This window comes from Oryzias melastigma, linkage group LG15, assembly GCF_002922805.2.
Source record: "Oryzias melastigma strain HK-1 linkage group LG15, ASM292280v2, whole genome shotgun sequence".
Classification (NCBI taxonomy): Eukaryota; Metazoa; Chordata; class Actinopteri; order Beloniformes; family Adrianichthyidae; genus Oryzias; species Oryzias melastigma.
In genome coordinates this window covers 772,222-785,701 of record NC_050526.1, presented here as the reverse complement: position 1 = coordinate 785,701, position 13,480 = coordinate 772,222, and the positions used below count along the sequence as shown (strand labels likewise).

Here is a 13,480-nt window from a genome sequence, read left to right as displayed (position 1 = left end):
TGACTTATAGTAGTCAAGGAGTCATCTTGAAGACTAACGAGTTGACTTGTAGACTACTACATGCCATCTCATAAGATGACTTGTAGATTAGTACAAGATGACTTGCAGTAGTCTACAAGTCTTTTTATATGATTACTTTTAGACTAATACAAGTCATCTTGTAGTAGTCTAAAAGATGACTTGCAGTAGTCAAGGAGTCATCTTGTAGACTAACGAGTTGTCTTGTAGACTACTACATGCCATCTTATAGGATGACTTGTAGACTATAAGTCATCTTGTATTAGTCTACAAGATGACTTGTAGTAGTCTGGCAGCCATTCAGATTTTTCAGTTGATTAAAAAAACTGGTTGGTCGCCTCTCAAAATGAATAGTGGACATTTGATAGTTTGTCAGAAATACAAGAGGAGATTTCGGTTACTACTTTAGCATTTTTAAACTTTAAATCTTATCAAAATTGTTTATTGTAAAAATGTATTATCAAGTTGGCCAAATAAAGTATGAAAAGGCTACAGATGCTCAAGATTCCCACGAGGAGAAACAAAGCAGAAGGATACATCTGGCCTCTTGTTGAGGCTGTGGAGTTGGGATGATTTTCAGTCACAGAGGAATGTGGTGTTTGCTAAAATGTCTCAGACTCAGGAATGATGTGGGGCTTTCCAAACAACGTTAACACAACATAAAGATTTTAACTTCTTATTTTATTTCCTATTTTGAATGTTTACATTATTTTGACCTTTAGTGCATCATTTAAGGGGAGTGGCTACAACACCTACAAAGGAAAGATTAGATTAAAAGCTGCTGACTTAAAAAAAGAAAGGCGTGAACTGAAGCTGAGCTGATTGTGACTTTCAACCCAGCTTGATGATCTCAGCTGTGTTTCATTCAAAGCATTTATGGTCGCACCTGAATATTTATTATGCTTGAGATGTTTCCCTTCATTCCAGACTCTCTAATTACTGAGTCACTAGAGCTTCTACACTGTTATGAACCCAGTTTGAAATGTAAAGAATTTTAGCCAGTGGATGTGGAAGCATTTCAAAGTCATTACATTGCCCAGATTGTTCTGCTGTGTGCTGGAAGTGTTTTCTATGAAAGCCCTTGCTTTAGTTTTTTAACAAATCTTGGATTTCAATACTGGGAAACCCTCGTGTCTTGTGGTTGGGGTGTGGGAGGGTGAGCTGTTTGTGTTTAGGTTTCAGTCTCAGAATATTTCGAACCAATCGCTCTAAGAACATTCCAGAGCAAATGGAAAACATCCGAACAAACAAGCGGTCCACACCCTGCCTGCAGAGCTGGAGCGCAGAGAGCTTCTCCTCCAGACCAACTCTTCTCATGATAAAGACTGACCTCCATGTTTGGACACTCTTCCTCCCAACAGCACATTGAAAAACTGCACTTCAGCTAGTCTTTTATTATCTGCTCTGTTATGGAGTTTGACGTTTACCCCTCTTTGTTTGCCCAGTTTCACTGTTTTTTCTTTTGCAACATATGTTGTAGATAGAACCACCCATACTCTCACTGTCTGCTTCATAAAGCACTAAACAACTGAAAACTGCAGTGTTTTAACCTCAAATACTCCCTAAAATAGCAACCAGACATGATTCACATACACTTTTATGGATTCAAATGAACTCTAAAGCCCACGCCTGCATGCTTCTTAATTTGCCACGACAGTTGTGGTTGTTGTCTTCCTTCGGAGCTGTTATCAGTCACGACTGGACGGATCCACCAGTCATGGTAGTTGAGTGCACAGAAATGGCAGCATCTCGTTTTGTCATTGCTAATAGACGTTGAATAGAATTCAAATGAGCTCTGACAGTCTCGTGGAAATCTTTTCTGAACTTTTTTGGTCTCCCAAAACCCTTTTAATGTGTGATTTAATTACAAGCTGGAGAGGATTGCGTGCCAAAGAAAGGCCTACATTGAACTTCTCCGAGACAGAAACAAATGACAGAAATAGAGAAATATGTGAATGAGGCTGCTTATAGCTCTTACTGGAGTAAATGGTCTAAAAAGTCTCTATGGACACGAAAAATAATCTACTTCTATTCATTAACTGCATAGCTACTACTCCTTTTTATACAAGTTTTTATTAAGAGCATAATCATTGATGCAGTACTTGGCACATCCACAGTTCTTGTATTTTTATCTCATTTTTATATAGAAAAATAAAAATTTGGTCTGTGACTACATGCAGGCGATGTATGGAAAAGCTCGTTAGCATCATAGCATAATAGCCTTGCGCATTCTGAGAGACGGTTGAGCTAACTTTACTCCAAACGACTGAAGCCCGAGAAAGCAGAGCGTTGGGCACGTAAAATCTTGAAAAATAAATCGTCCAAAACATCAGTTTTGAATTAATCACTAAAATTGATTAATCGTCCAGTTCTAATTAAGACCTCAAAACTCTAACCTCTAGCCATTTGTTGTTTGCATATTTTCTTGCCAATCAATGGACTGTTCATATAGTAATATATGTCGTCTTCCTTCCAGGATCTTGCTTTCTTTTGGTTTGTCTTGTGATCTCCATGTGGCTTCCAGGAAGCGCACTGAGCTCTACGTGTCTTAGCAAATATCTCAGGGAAATGTCACATGACGTGGACCAGTCAAGTGAGCCAACAGGAACTGGATTTGCCTCAGGGTGTCAGATGTTCAAAGTCTGCTGTTTTAATTGGTCTGTGGACTACGCTGTTGTCAAAGCTCGCTTCTCGTGATGCTTAAAGGGCCACATGTGTGCAAAGTAAACAACGGAGAGCAAACATTTCACATTTTCTGAGCCAAACAGTTCCTCACGGCGACAAGTAAATGATTTCAACGTTTAAAGATGCAGATTTTGAGCCTTGTAATGTGGTTTTTACCATTTTACGTCAACTAAACCACTAAAGCAGATCCTTTAATGACTGTTTACTGCTTTCCAATGAATGACAACCATCCTGATCTGGTCTCAGATCAACAACGCAACTGAGAATCAATCCTGCAGTTGGAGACTTGATGCTCCCAAACACCCTGAAGCATCTCCAAACAGCAGGTCATCTTGAAGAGGTCAAAGGTGTAGTTGCAGAGTAAACTAAAAACAAGCAAAAGCCCTGTTTATAAATCCGTTGTGGCTTATGAAGGTTAAAGCTAAACCTACAGAACCTTCCATATATTGGAAGAGCCAAATGTTTTAAGGGTTTCTGTTGTGCAACAATTCTAAATCAATTACAGTAACTATGTTGTATGTTTAAAGTAATGGGTCTTGGTCTATTATGTTACCCCAACAAAAACCTGCAACTGATCCTCTGAAAAATTTTTAAACAAATCCTTTTCAAATAAAAATATAATAGAGATGAAGCGAAAAAGTAATTTCAGATAACATGGTGGGATTGTTTTTCATTGACACCAACCAGCTAACAGTTTGTCTATTTGACAGGGTGATGTTAAGGTGGCAAGAAAAGTTTTTTTTTTTTTTTTTTTTTCTCCAACAGCTCACAGTTCGATTTCCTGTGGAGTTACCCTGTACTGTGTACAGTTGTCCACAACAGCTGAGTTTGCCCTTCACCTGTTCATAACAGAGTATTTCAACTTGACCTTTTGTAGGTTTTTTTTTTTTGTTTGTTCCTGCAGCACTTTAAGCATTTTTACAACAGTCAAAGTTATTTTTTCCCCTCTTAGATTGAGATATTTCTTGGATGTTGCATGGAGGGAAGTATAACAGCAATTCATGGTCATTTTCTCCTTTGTAAGTTAAAATTGTGCCATCAAGGAAGCATTTGAAGGGAAAAAAAGAGACTGAGTCACTTTTATTTTATGATGAAGACACATGCAAGAAAAAAAAAATCTTTTAACATGTGAGAAATTTTAAAGACATGAAAGGAAAATTGCACATAAATCAAAGTTTGCTTATATATCTTAGACTGCCAGTAAGACTATAAGAAGTGACCAATTATTTTTTTAACCTACATTTTTTTTTGCTATTTCTAAATAAAATATAATTTAATAGTAGAACAAATTTCAAACAAATGATAATAAACTTCTATAGCGCTGTGCTACCTTCTTAGTTCTCCATGCCGTTTGGTGCAGTGTGATTCATGTGTTGTTTTCTACTCCCCGGAGAGCAACGGAGATTCCTGATTTCATCTGTGCTCCTGTCCTTGGCAGTGGACCTCGGCTCTGGCTCGTCTGTGCCCCAGCTCCATCTGGATGAAGCCCATCTGCTACACTATTCAAACATGTAGTTGTAGAGCTAGATAAGCTAATTCCTTTTAATAGTCCTGGTACATCGGCTGTCTGTCCTGTGGAGATCCTTGAGGTTTCTTCCTTTTTATTTCCAGAATCCTTTTTTTTTAAGGAGTTTTTCCTTACCGAGAAGGATGGTTTAAGTTTATTTTGATATAGCAATTAACTTTTGTTAATATTTGACCAATTTTATGTATTTGGACAATTAGTATTGTGAAGCCCATTGAGACGACTGTATTGTAATAGTGGGCTATATTAATAAAATTGAATTGAATTAGAAGGCCAACAGTGCTTTACACATTCACACACTGACGGCAGCTCTCCCCAGACCAACCTATAACCACCAGGAGCAATGTGGGACTCAGTGCCTTGCTCAAGGACACGTCGACATTTGAGCATACAGAGCAGGAATTGAACCTACGGTATTCCAATCAGAGGTTGTCCACTCTACCACGTTCAAACGGCAACAAAAACAAACAAAAGTTCTCTATTTGACCACAAACTCCCTAAATTGATCCTAAAAATGATCAGTCCCACTGGGTTTTGCTGTTCTGTCCCAGCGCTGAAACTTCTATATCTGTAAACTACATCTCTTAAAAGAGTCAGATGTAATTACAGGAAGTGAGATCAGATAGAGTTCCAGACTACACACTAAGAAACTTACTCAGAAACCTAGTCTCCAGAGAATGTAGTCTCTTTTCAAAACAGAAAGTCTTTCTGTGGAACTTGTAGAGAAAGGAGTGCTGAAAAAATGCTGCTGTTTGTTTCCACAATAAACAAATGCAACTGTGTCAGTGAACACACCCTTCAGTGCTTGCTTTTCTCACATCTTGACTTTACATTGGAATTTGGGGCATTTAGCTTCAAGCATCATGTAAACAATTCTTTAAAAAAAACAAGTTTGTGTGAGGACCACCAAAGAAGTAAAACTCTGTGAATACATTTTTATAAATAATGTCTTGATGAATGCACACAGAAGCGGATCACTGATTCCACAGACGAATGCAATCTTAAAACTCCACTTCAATCTTCTTTTTCATCTATTTTAAAAGTTTTATTTTAATTATGATTTGGCAATTTTTAGATAAAATCAGAAAAAAATGTTTTTTGGGCAAAGTTTCTGCAGAGCGGCAGCATTTCATTAGACATTTGCAACTGAGGCGGGACTGTTTCATTTCCCATAATTCCTTTGTTGACAGTCTCCTCTTAGCTTACAGCCCCTCACATCCCCAATTTAAAGGACATGTCACAATAGACATCTTGGAATAGTCTACCAAATGACTTATAGACTACCTACAACTCATGTTGGAGTAGTCTACATGATGACTCGTAGACTAGTTCAAGTCATAATGTAGTAGTCTCCAAGACGTCTCATACTACTACAAGACATTTTGTAGTAGTCTACAAGATGACTCGTTGACTACTACAACTCATTTAGGAGTAGTCTTCTGTACAAGATGACTCATAGACTACTTCAAGTAATTTTGGAGTCGTATACAAGATGACTAGACTACAAGTTTTTTTGGAATAGTCTACAAGATGACTCAGACTACTACAAGTCATATTGTTGTAGTGCACATGATAACTCGTAGACTACTAGAAGTCATAATAGTAGTAGTCTAAAAATGGCTCATAGAGTACTACAAGTCATCTTGTAGTAGTCTACCTGATGAGGGGTAGACTAGTTCAAGTCATAATGTAGTAGTCTACAAGATGTCTTATAGATGACTACAAGACGACTCATAGACTACTACAACTCGTAGACTACTACAACTCATTTAGGAGTAGTCTACAAGATGACTCATAGTCTACTGCAAGTCATATTGTAGTAGTATACAAGATGACTCGTAGACTACTAGAAGTCATAATAGTAGTAGTCTACAAATGGCTCATAGACTACTACAAGTCATCTTGTAGTAGTCAACAAGATGACTTATAGACTACTAGAGTCATCTTGGAGAGGTATGATAAGATGACTTGTCTAGAGGATGCCATGTACAAGATGACTTGTAGTAGTCTACAAGTCATCTTATAGACTAATACAAGTTATCTTGTCATGATAACTTGACTCATATACTGTTACAAATAATCTTGTAGCAGTATACGCGATGGCATGTAGACTACTACAAGATGACTCGTAGACTTACAAGTCTACAAGACTTTTTTAATATTTTCTATTGTATCATATAGCGCAAACTCAGCTTTAAAAAAATAGGATCTTTCTGCCCTCCCCTTTGAAATAAAAGAACCTTACTTTCCTTTTGTCTGGTACAGAATATTTAGTCTGTTTATTTATTTCACACAAAAAAGAAACTCTAAATGTTGAAACTTTTAGAGCGGGAACCCCCTGTATGTTTTTTTAATTAAATCATCGTCTATAGAAGGACTTCCTGACATGTCACCACATCTGTACTTCCCTCTTCTATAACTAGAACGTTCATTCTGCAGAGCCAGCACATCTGCCGCTTCTATCACAGCATTTCCATTGTGGAGTTTTTGGATAATTCATTCAGGTTTGTTTCCTCAAAGCTGGCGTTTATTTATTGGGGAAATCTAATTTCAATGGAACTATACCAACAGAGGAAGCCCTCCATTGAACACGTAAAAAGGCATTTGGCTATTAATAACTCCTCTTGAGCAAGGCAGTAGAAGCTAAATGAAAACGAGTGACAGGGAAGTCACCCCAGCTTGAGCTCTGACTTCTGCTTTTACTTCCTTTCTGTTCATGAAAATGTGCTGCATTTCCCTCTTATTTCATGCAGAACGTCTTTAGATTTGTGCTTGCACACTGCACCCAGCACGGCACAGCATGGCTTCCATTAGCACACCTGACTTCTACAGTAAAACTCTAATTGTTAGTGAAGCTGTGTTAAAGTTGAAGTGAAAGTGAAAACTTAAATGAATAAAACTTGAAGGTCCCGCCCACCTGCAGCCTTATATGGAAAGATAGTACTCATTTTGACAAAATGGTGCATTAAAATTGGTCATATTTCAAAGCACAAGTGCGATAATAGACTTTCAGCGGATGTATCTCGACAAACCAGGCCAAAACGGGTTTACACTAAGAATAGGCCGACCAAACTGAAAGCTTTTATGTGTGGTTTGCTGCACTTGAGAGTGCAGAGACTAGCATACTGTATAAGGGAAACTTAACCACCTCACAAGCACGTGGCTCCGCATGAGAGCCAGTGAAAGTCTCAGAAGTCTGCATGCCTTAACAGCAATGTCCACCCTCTGAACAGGAAGTGGAGGCTTGTATTCAAACTGGAAACGTGCTCTATCAATAACCTGACCAAAAATACTTCAAATTCCATTTTTTTTCCCCTGTAAACTTAAAGATAGTCGTTACATTTTTTTGCACTCTTATTTAAAAATATGAACAAAAATGGGCTTATATGTAATATGTGTGGACAAATTTATCACACTTTTCTATTAATTTTTGAATTTCATCTAACTTTAAAGTAAAAAAAATGTTTTATCCTATTTCACATTTGGCAGTGTGTGATCTTTCTGAACTTGTGAATTCCATTCATGACAAAGTATCCAGTACCGGAGGGGGAAGGACTTAAAAAAAGGTGGGTGTGCCCAACAAAACCCAAAAAATGTATTACTCTGCAACTCTCCAGGCCAGCTCAGAGTGGAGCTGCAAGTGTTGCAGTGCAGAAAGTTAGTGGATCAGAGCGCGCGCAGGGTCTCCAGAATGCCCGGGATAAAAAGTTTTTACGCGACAGGAAAAGCTGGTGTTGGCGCGAATATGACATGAATTAATTTTTTTTAAAATGAGGAGGGAAAAAAGACTGACTGCCAGTGATGCGAGGTAAGTGTGACAGCTCGTTTTACTCTATGAATTAAAGTCAGAAATGTCAGATAAGTTCTCCACTTCACAGCTGTGCGCGCTCTTCAAAGCCTAAAAGAGGAAGCAGACTTTGACTTTGATGAACGTGCATTCACTTGAAGAGAATCTTTGTTTCGGTGCTTTTATATCACTCACTGCTTGATAGTAAAGAGTACAGCACTTTCTTTTAGTTTGAAAACTTCAGAGGAGTCAGCGCGCACTCGTGCGTAAAAGGCGGTTTGCGCAAAGGTGAAAGGAAGCATAGATTCTTTTGGGCTTCCTTTTAGTTTTTCTTTTTAAATGACTGAACATAAATTCATTTATTTGTAGATTTTTCTCTCTTTCCTGTCACATTTGCACAGCCTCATTATTATAAATGCATTAGAAAAAAGTTATTTTAAATCGTGGGAACTTTTTTTCTGTACTTTTCAACATATCAAGTTTGGTTTGCGAGCGTCACCTCCTGGGAAAAGGAGGTTAACCAAATCGCAAAGCGCGCCTCTAGATGTCAACGCGCACTGCTGGAGGGGGGAGCCCGGGGAATTAAAGCTGCGTTCAGGACTGTCGGATAAATGAGCGACGTTTGTTGGTGCGTTTTTGACTTAAAACATATCTGAGCAGCAGTAAAAGATCTAAAACAATGGGAAGTATTTAAATTTTCCATTTGGTTTCTAAGCAGTTTCGCAACTTTATTTGTCATAAAAAATGCAACATTTTCTTCCTTTAGTCTTCTAAAGAAAGATTTAGCTTCTAGAAATCTCACTCAAATCTTTATTTTGATTTCATCTTTATTTTTTATGATCTGTTATCTTCTTTTGAGCGGGATTGTAAGTGAAAACCAACTCTGCGTTGTGAGTTTCATAATGAGTTAGTTTGGGGTTCCCGGTCCCTTTTTTTTCATTCATGTGGCTAAAGTCTGAGCTGTGCAAAGCTGTCAGCCCATATATGTGCTGAAGATGGAGTGAGAAGCAGAGAAAGAGTGGAAACGTGGGACAGACGATAGGAGGAAACATTTCAGATTTTATTAGTATTTTTATGGGGTTATCGTGTTTTATCATCCTATGCTTGAGCATTTCCTCACCGGGTTGCCGTGTGACGTGTGCAGCACTAACTTCCTCTTGATGCTTTGCATTCACAGAGATGCTTTGATATAACAAATACTGTAAAACATTGATGAATTTGGACAGGAACCACATCAAAATAAAAGCACACGCATGCATATGTAAGAGGAAATTAGAACCTCATTCAAAAATGCAAAACCCGTAACCAGAAAGGCATGCAGAGAATGTTCTTCGAGGCCAATGTCCTAAACAGATATCCTCTCTTTCAGTTGTCAACAATGCAATTCTCCTAAAGTGTTGCATTATTTTATGTAGCCAGAAAAAAAAAGTTCCTATTTTCTACTTTAGGTTCATCTGAGACTAGATTTGACCTAAACACCATTTGCAAGTCAAAAATGGGATGAAGACCCATTTAAAGTATTAATAGTACAGAGATGGCACCATCCATGCTTTAACCCTTTAACTCCTGTGCTCCAATGTTTATGTTCTTTAATTTACTGTAACTTCAACCGTTAACACGGTAATTCCAGTAGATTCTGAAGGAGAAAAGTAGCGCGACTCGCAGAAAATTGCAAGTCATCATGGAGTAGTCTACAAAGTGACTCGTAGACTACTACATATTATCTTGGAACAGTCTACAAAATGACTCGGACTACTACGAGTCATTTTGTAGTAGTCTACAAGATGACTCGTAGACTACAACAAACGATTTTAGAGTCGTCTATAAGATGACTCGTACACTATTACAAGTCAGCTTGAAGCAGTCCAGAAGATGACTTGTACACTACTAAAAGTCATCATGGAGTAGTCCACAAGGTGACTTGTAAACTACTAAAAGTCCTTTGGAATAGTCTACAAGATGACTCGTTGACTACTACAAGTCATCTTAAAGTAGCCTATAAGTTGACTCGTAGACTACTACAATTCACCTTGGAGTAGTCTATAAGATGACTTGTAGGCTACTACAATTCACCTTGGAGTAGTCTATACGATGACTCGTAGACTACTACAAGTCATCTTGGTGCAGCCTTAAAGATGAGTCATAGACTACTTCAAGTCATCTTGGTGCAGTCTATAAGATGATTCGTAAATTGCTACAAGTCCTTTTGGAGTAGTCTATAAGATGACTCGTAGAATATTACAAGTCATCTTTGAGTAGTCTACAAGATGACTCTTTGACGACTACAAGTCATCTTGGTGCAGTCTATAAGATGACTCGTAGAATACTACAATTAATTTTGACTTGTAGGCTACTGCAAGTCAACAAAAAGTTCTACAAGACTTTTTTTGTCTGTTATTTTATCATATAACATAAACTCAGCTTCAAAAATCAAAAATTGTAACGTGTTAGCGGTTGAAAAGTTACCGGAAGTTAAAGATTTTTGTTTGAGCGTCACCGGTGACGCCTCAGGTGGTAAAGGGTTAATAAACAGCTGACTACATAAAACACTTCTCAAATAAACCCTTCGTTTGCGCTGTGCAAGAAATTTAAAAATACAATCAACCTTTATAAGGACATTTGCTTCGGTTTTAATTGCTAGTTATAAATATATATCTTGATTACATTGGACCTTTTTTGTTTTTTTTTTAAGTACTGTCGATACTGTCTATGGAAAAACTTTAATACCTTTATTCTAGCAATTCTATGCAGTACTGAGCTTCCTCTTTTAGCTGAAAGCTTCCGTAACATTTCCGAGGTTTCCCAATGTTCCTCCACAATGAAATCCCCAAACTGGTCATTTTCAAAAGAAAAGGTCTTCCTGTTTTTATTCTAGAAAAGTTCAGCATCATAGCACAAAGGGAGGACACCTTGAGATTTCCCTTTACCGGAACTTCTCTTTTGTATTCAACAAACAGTGGTGTAAAAATCCAGAAATAGTTCCAAAAATCAAAACCCATACCATGAAGCGCCCACCGCACAGTTTTTGAGTTTCCAAAGCTCAGAACTCTTCAGTTCTTAAATCAGCAGCTCATTGGTGACATGAATGCACCTCAGCAGTCTTTTACTCTGCTCTGTGGCTTCATTTGGTTTCCTGCTTCCTGACTGAGTTACTGCTACTCTAAAAAACACCAACTCTCTAGTAATGTCACCTCAAGTTGACCCTGGAATATCCAGCAGGGATGAATTATCATCTTCAAAGATTTCACTTATATTTGAAGAGATAAACCTGTTAAGTTTTACTAATGTGTTAGGACTAAGTATCAATAATCTGATTTTTTTGAGCAGGTCTGATTGAAACATGAAAGTACTCTAATTGTATTGCCTTTTTTTGTTTTTATCTACAAAGCCAATGGTAGTTTTTTAAGACAGAGTATAAATGTTTGGAGGTGCACTACTAAGATGCATCACTTCAGGACTTCCAAGTTTAAAAGAACAAATCAGGATCTCAAATAAATCACTTGTCGCAAACCTTACAACATATTGATTAAAGGCCAGCAAAGGAAAAATATTGTAAAAATTGAAAATATTTTTACGGAGCCCATAATGTGCAAAGTCAAGGCCCGGGGGCCGGATCCGGCCCACAGTGTAATTATTTCCAGTCCTTTAGATCATTTTGTTTTATTATTATTAACGGCCCAATGTTATCTTATATCATCCCGATTTTGACAGAATATATATTTTATGGAGAGCAAAATATTAAAGTTATTTAAGGTTTAGGTTGATTTATTCTGGAGTAAAATATTCCTGTCTGCCCGCGACCTACAGTGTGTTTTGGATTTTGGCCCCATGTGTGATTGAGTTTGACATCCCTACCGTAAAGGGACATCGAAGAAAAAGAAAAGTTTTTGGGTACTATCCAGTGCGCACCACATACCAGATACTAACTGGTGCGCACCAGATAGTAGAAGATTGCATCCGGTGCTAACTGGTCCCACAGAGTACCAGATAGCATCTGGTGCGCACCAGATACTAACTAGTGCACATCAGGTACTAACTGGTGCGTATTAGATACTAACTGGTGTGCACTGGAGGCTATCTGGTACTACGTGGTGCGCACCAGTTAGTATATGGTGCGCACTAGATACTAACTAATGCAAACCAGATAGCACCAGATACTAACTGGTGCGTATTAGACATTAATTGGTGTGCACCAGAGGCTATCTGGTAGTATGTGGCGCGCACTTGTTAGTATTTGGTGTGCACTAGATACTAAGTAATGCAAACCAGATGGCAACATTTCCTAACTGGTGTGCACCAGATAGTATACGGTGAGCACCAGATGCTAACTAGTGCACATCAGGTACTAACTGGTGCGTATTAAATACTAACTGGTGTGCACTGGAGGCTATCTGGTACTACGTGGTGCGCACCAGTTAGTATATGGTGCGCACTAGATACAAACTAATGCAAACCAGATAGCACCAGATACTAACTGGTGCGTATTAGACATTAACTGGTGTGCACCAGAGGCTATCTGGTAGTATGTGGCGCGCACTTGTTAGTATTTGGTGTGCACTAGATACTAACTAATGCAAACCAGATAGCTCCATATACTATCTGGTGTGCACCAGAGGCTATCTGGTGCCATGTTGTGCACACCATATAGCACAAGATGCCATGTGGTGCGCACCAGAAACTAACTGGGGTGCATCAGATACTAAATGGTGTGCACCACGAAGAGCCAGATAACATCTGGTGCACACTAGATACTAATTGATGCACACCAGATAGCACCAGATGGTACTATGTGGCGCGCACTTGTTAGTATATGGTGTGCACTAGATACTAACTGATGCACACCAATTAGTATCTGGTGGGCATTGGTTAGTATTTTTTTTTACTTCTTTTTATTCTTTGAAGTCCTTTTAAGGGCTCTGTAGTTTTTTATATAAATATTTGTGAAAAAAAGCATTGACAATTTAATAGAAAACGGCTTCAACATGTGGACATTTGAAACTCCTCCAGTTTCATTTCCTCCCAGAAACTCAAAATGTCATTTTACATGATCTCTTCCAATAATAATAATGATAATAATTTCCAATGACTTTCAGATTATTGTGTTTTTGGTTGCAAACTTTCAGTAAAAACAATCTTCCTTCATCCTAAAAGTGAAACATTCTATTTGAATTTCCTGCATCTATAACACTCCTCCCTTTGTGTTGTTGCACATGGAAACAAGTCAAAGCAGGAACTGACCAATAGCAGGCCGGTGTTAGTGATGTTGCTCAACATGAAGATAAATTTAGGGGAAGTGTGCATCAGACGTGTTGCCATGGAAACGCTGGTGGAAGTTGATCAGCGTGGATGTTGAAATTGTCTGAGGTTCATCTGGCACGAGAGTTCATCATCAATTTAAGTTTTTTTTCCATGGTATATAGATGCGAAAACATATTAATTTCAAAACATATGAATTAAAGGAAACA

At 38.1% G+C, this 13,480-nt stretch overlaps 1 long non-coding RNA gene across 2 annotated transcripts in view; it reads left to right on the top strand.

Moving 5' to 3' along the window:
* The first annotated feature begins 7,812 nt into the window (after positions 1-7,812).
* Positions 7,813-13,480, top strand: part of LOC112161888 — a 77,316-nt gene continuing 71,648 nt past the window's right edge. Inside the window, exon 1 of one of the 2 annotated variants that reach the window (XR_002921965.2) lies at positions 7,813-8,036. This is a non-coding gene — a long non-coding RNA (uncharacterized LOC112161888). The remainder of the gene's footprint in view (positions 8,037-13,480) is intronic. The other variant, XR_004949212.1, reaches the window with a different exon arrangement.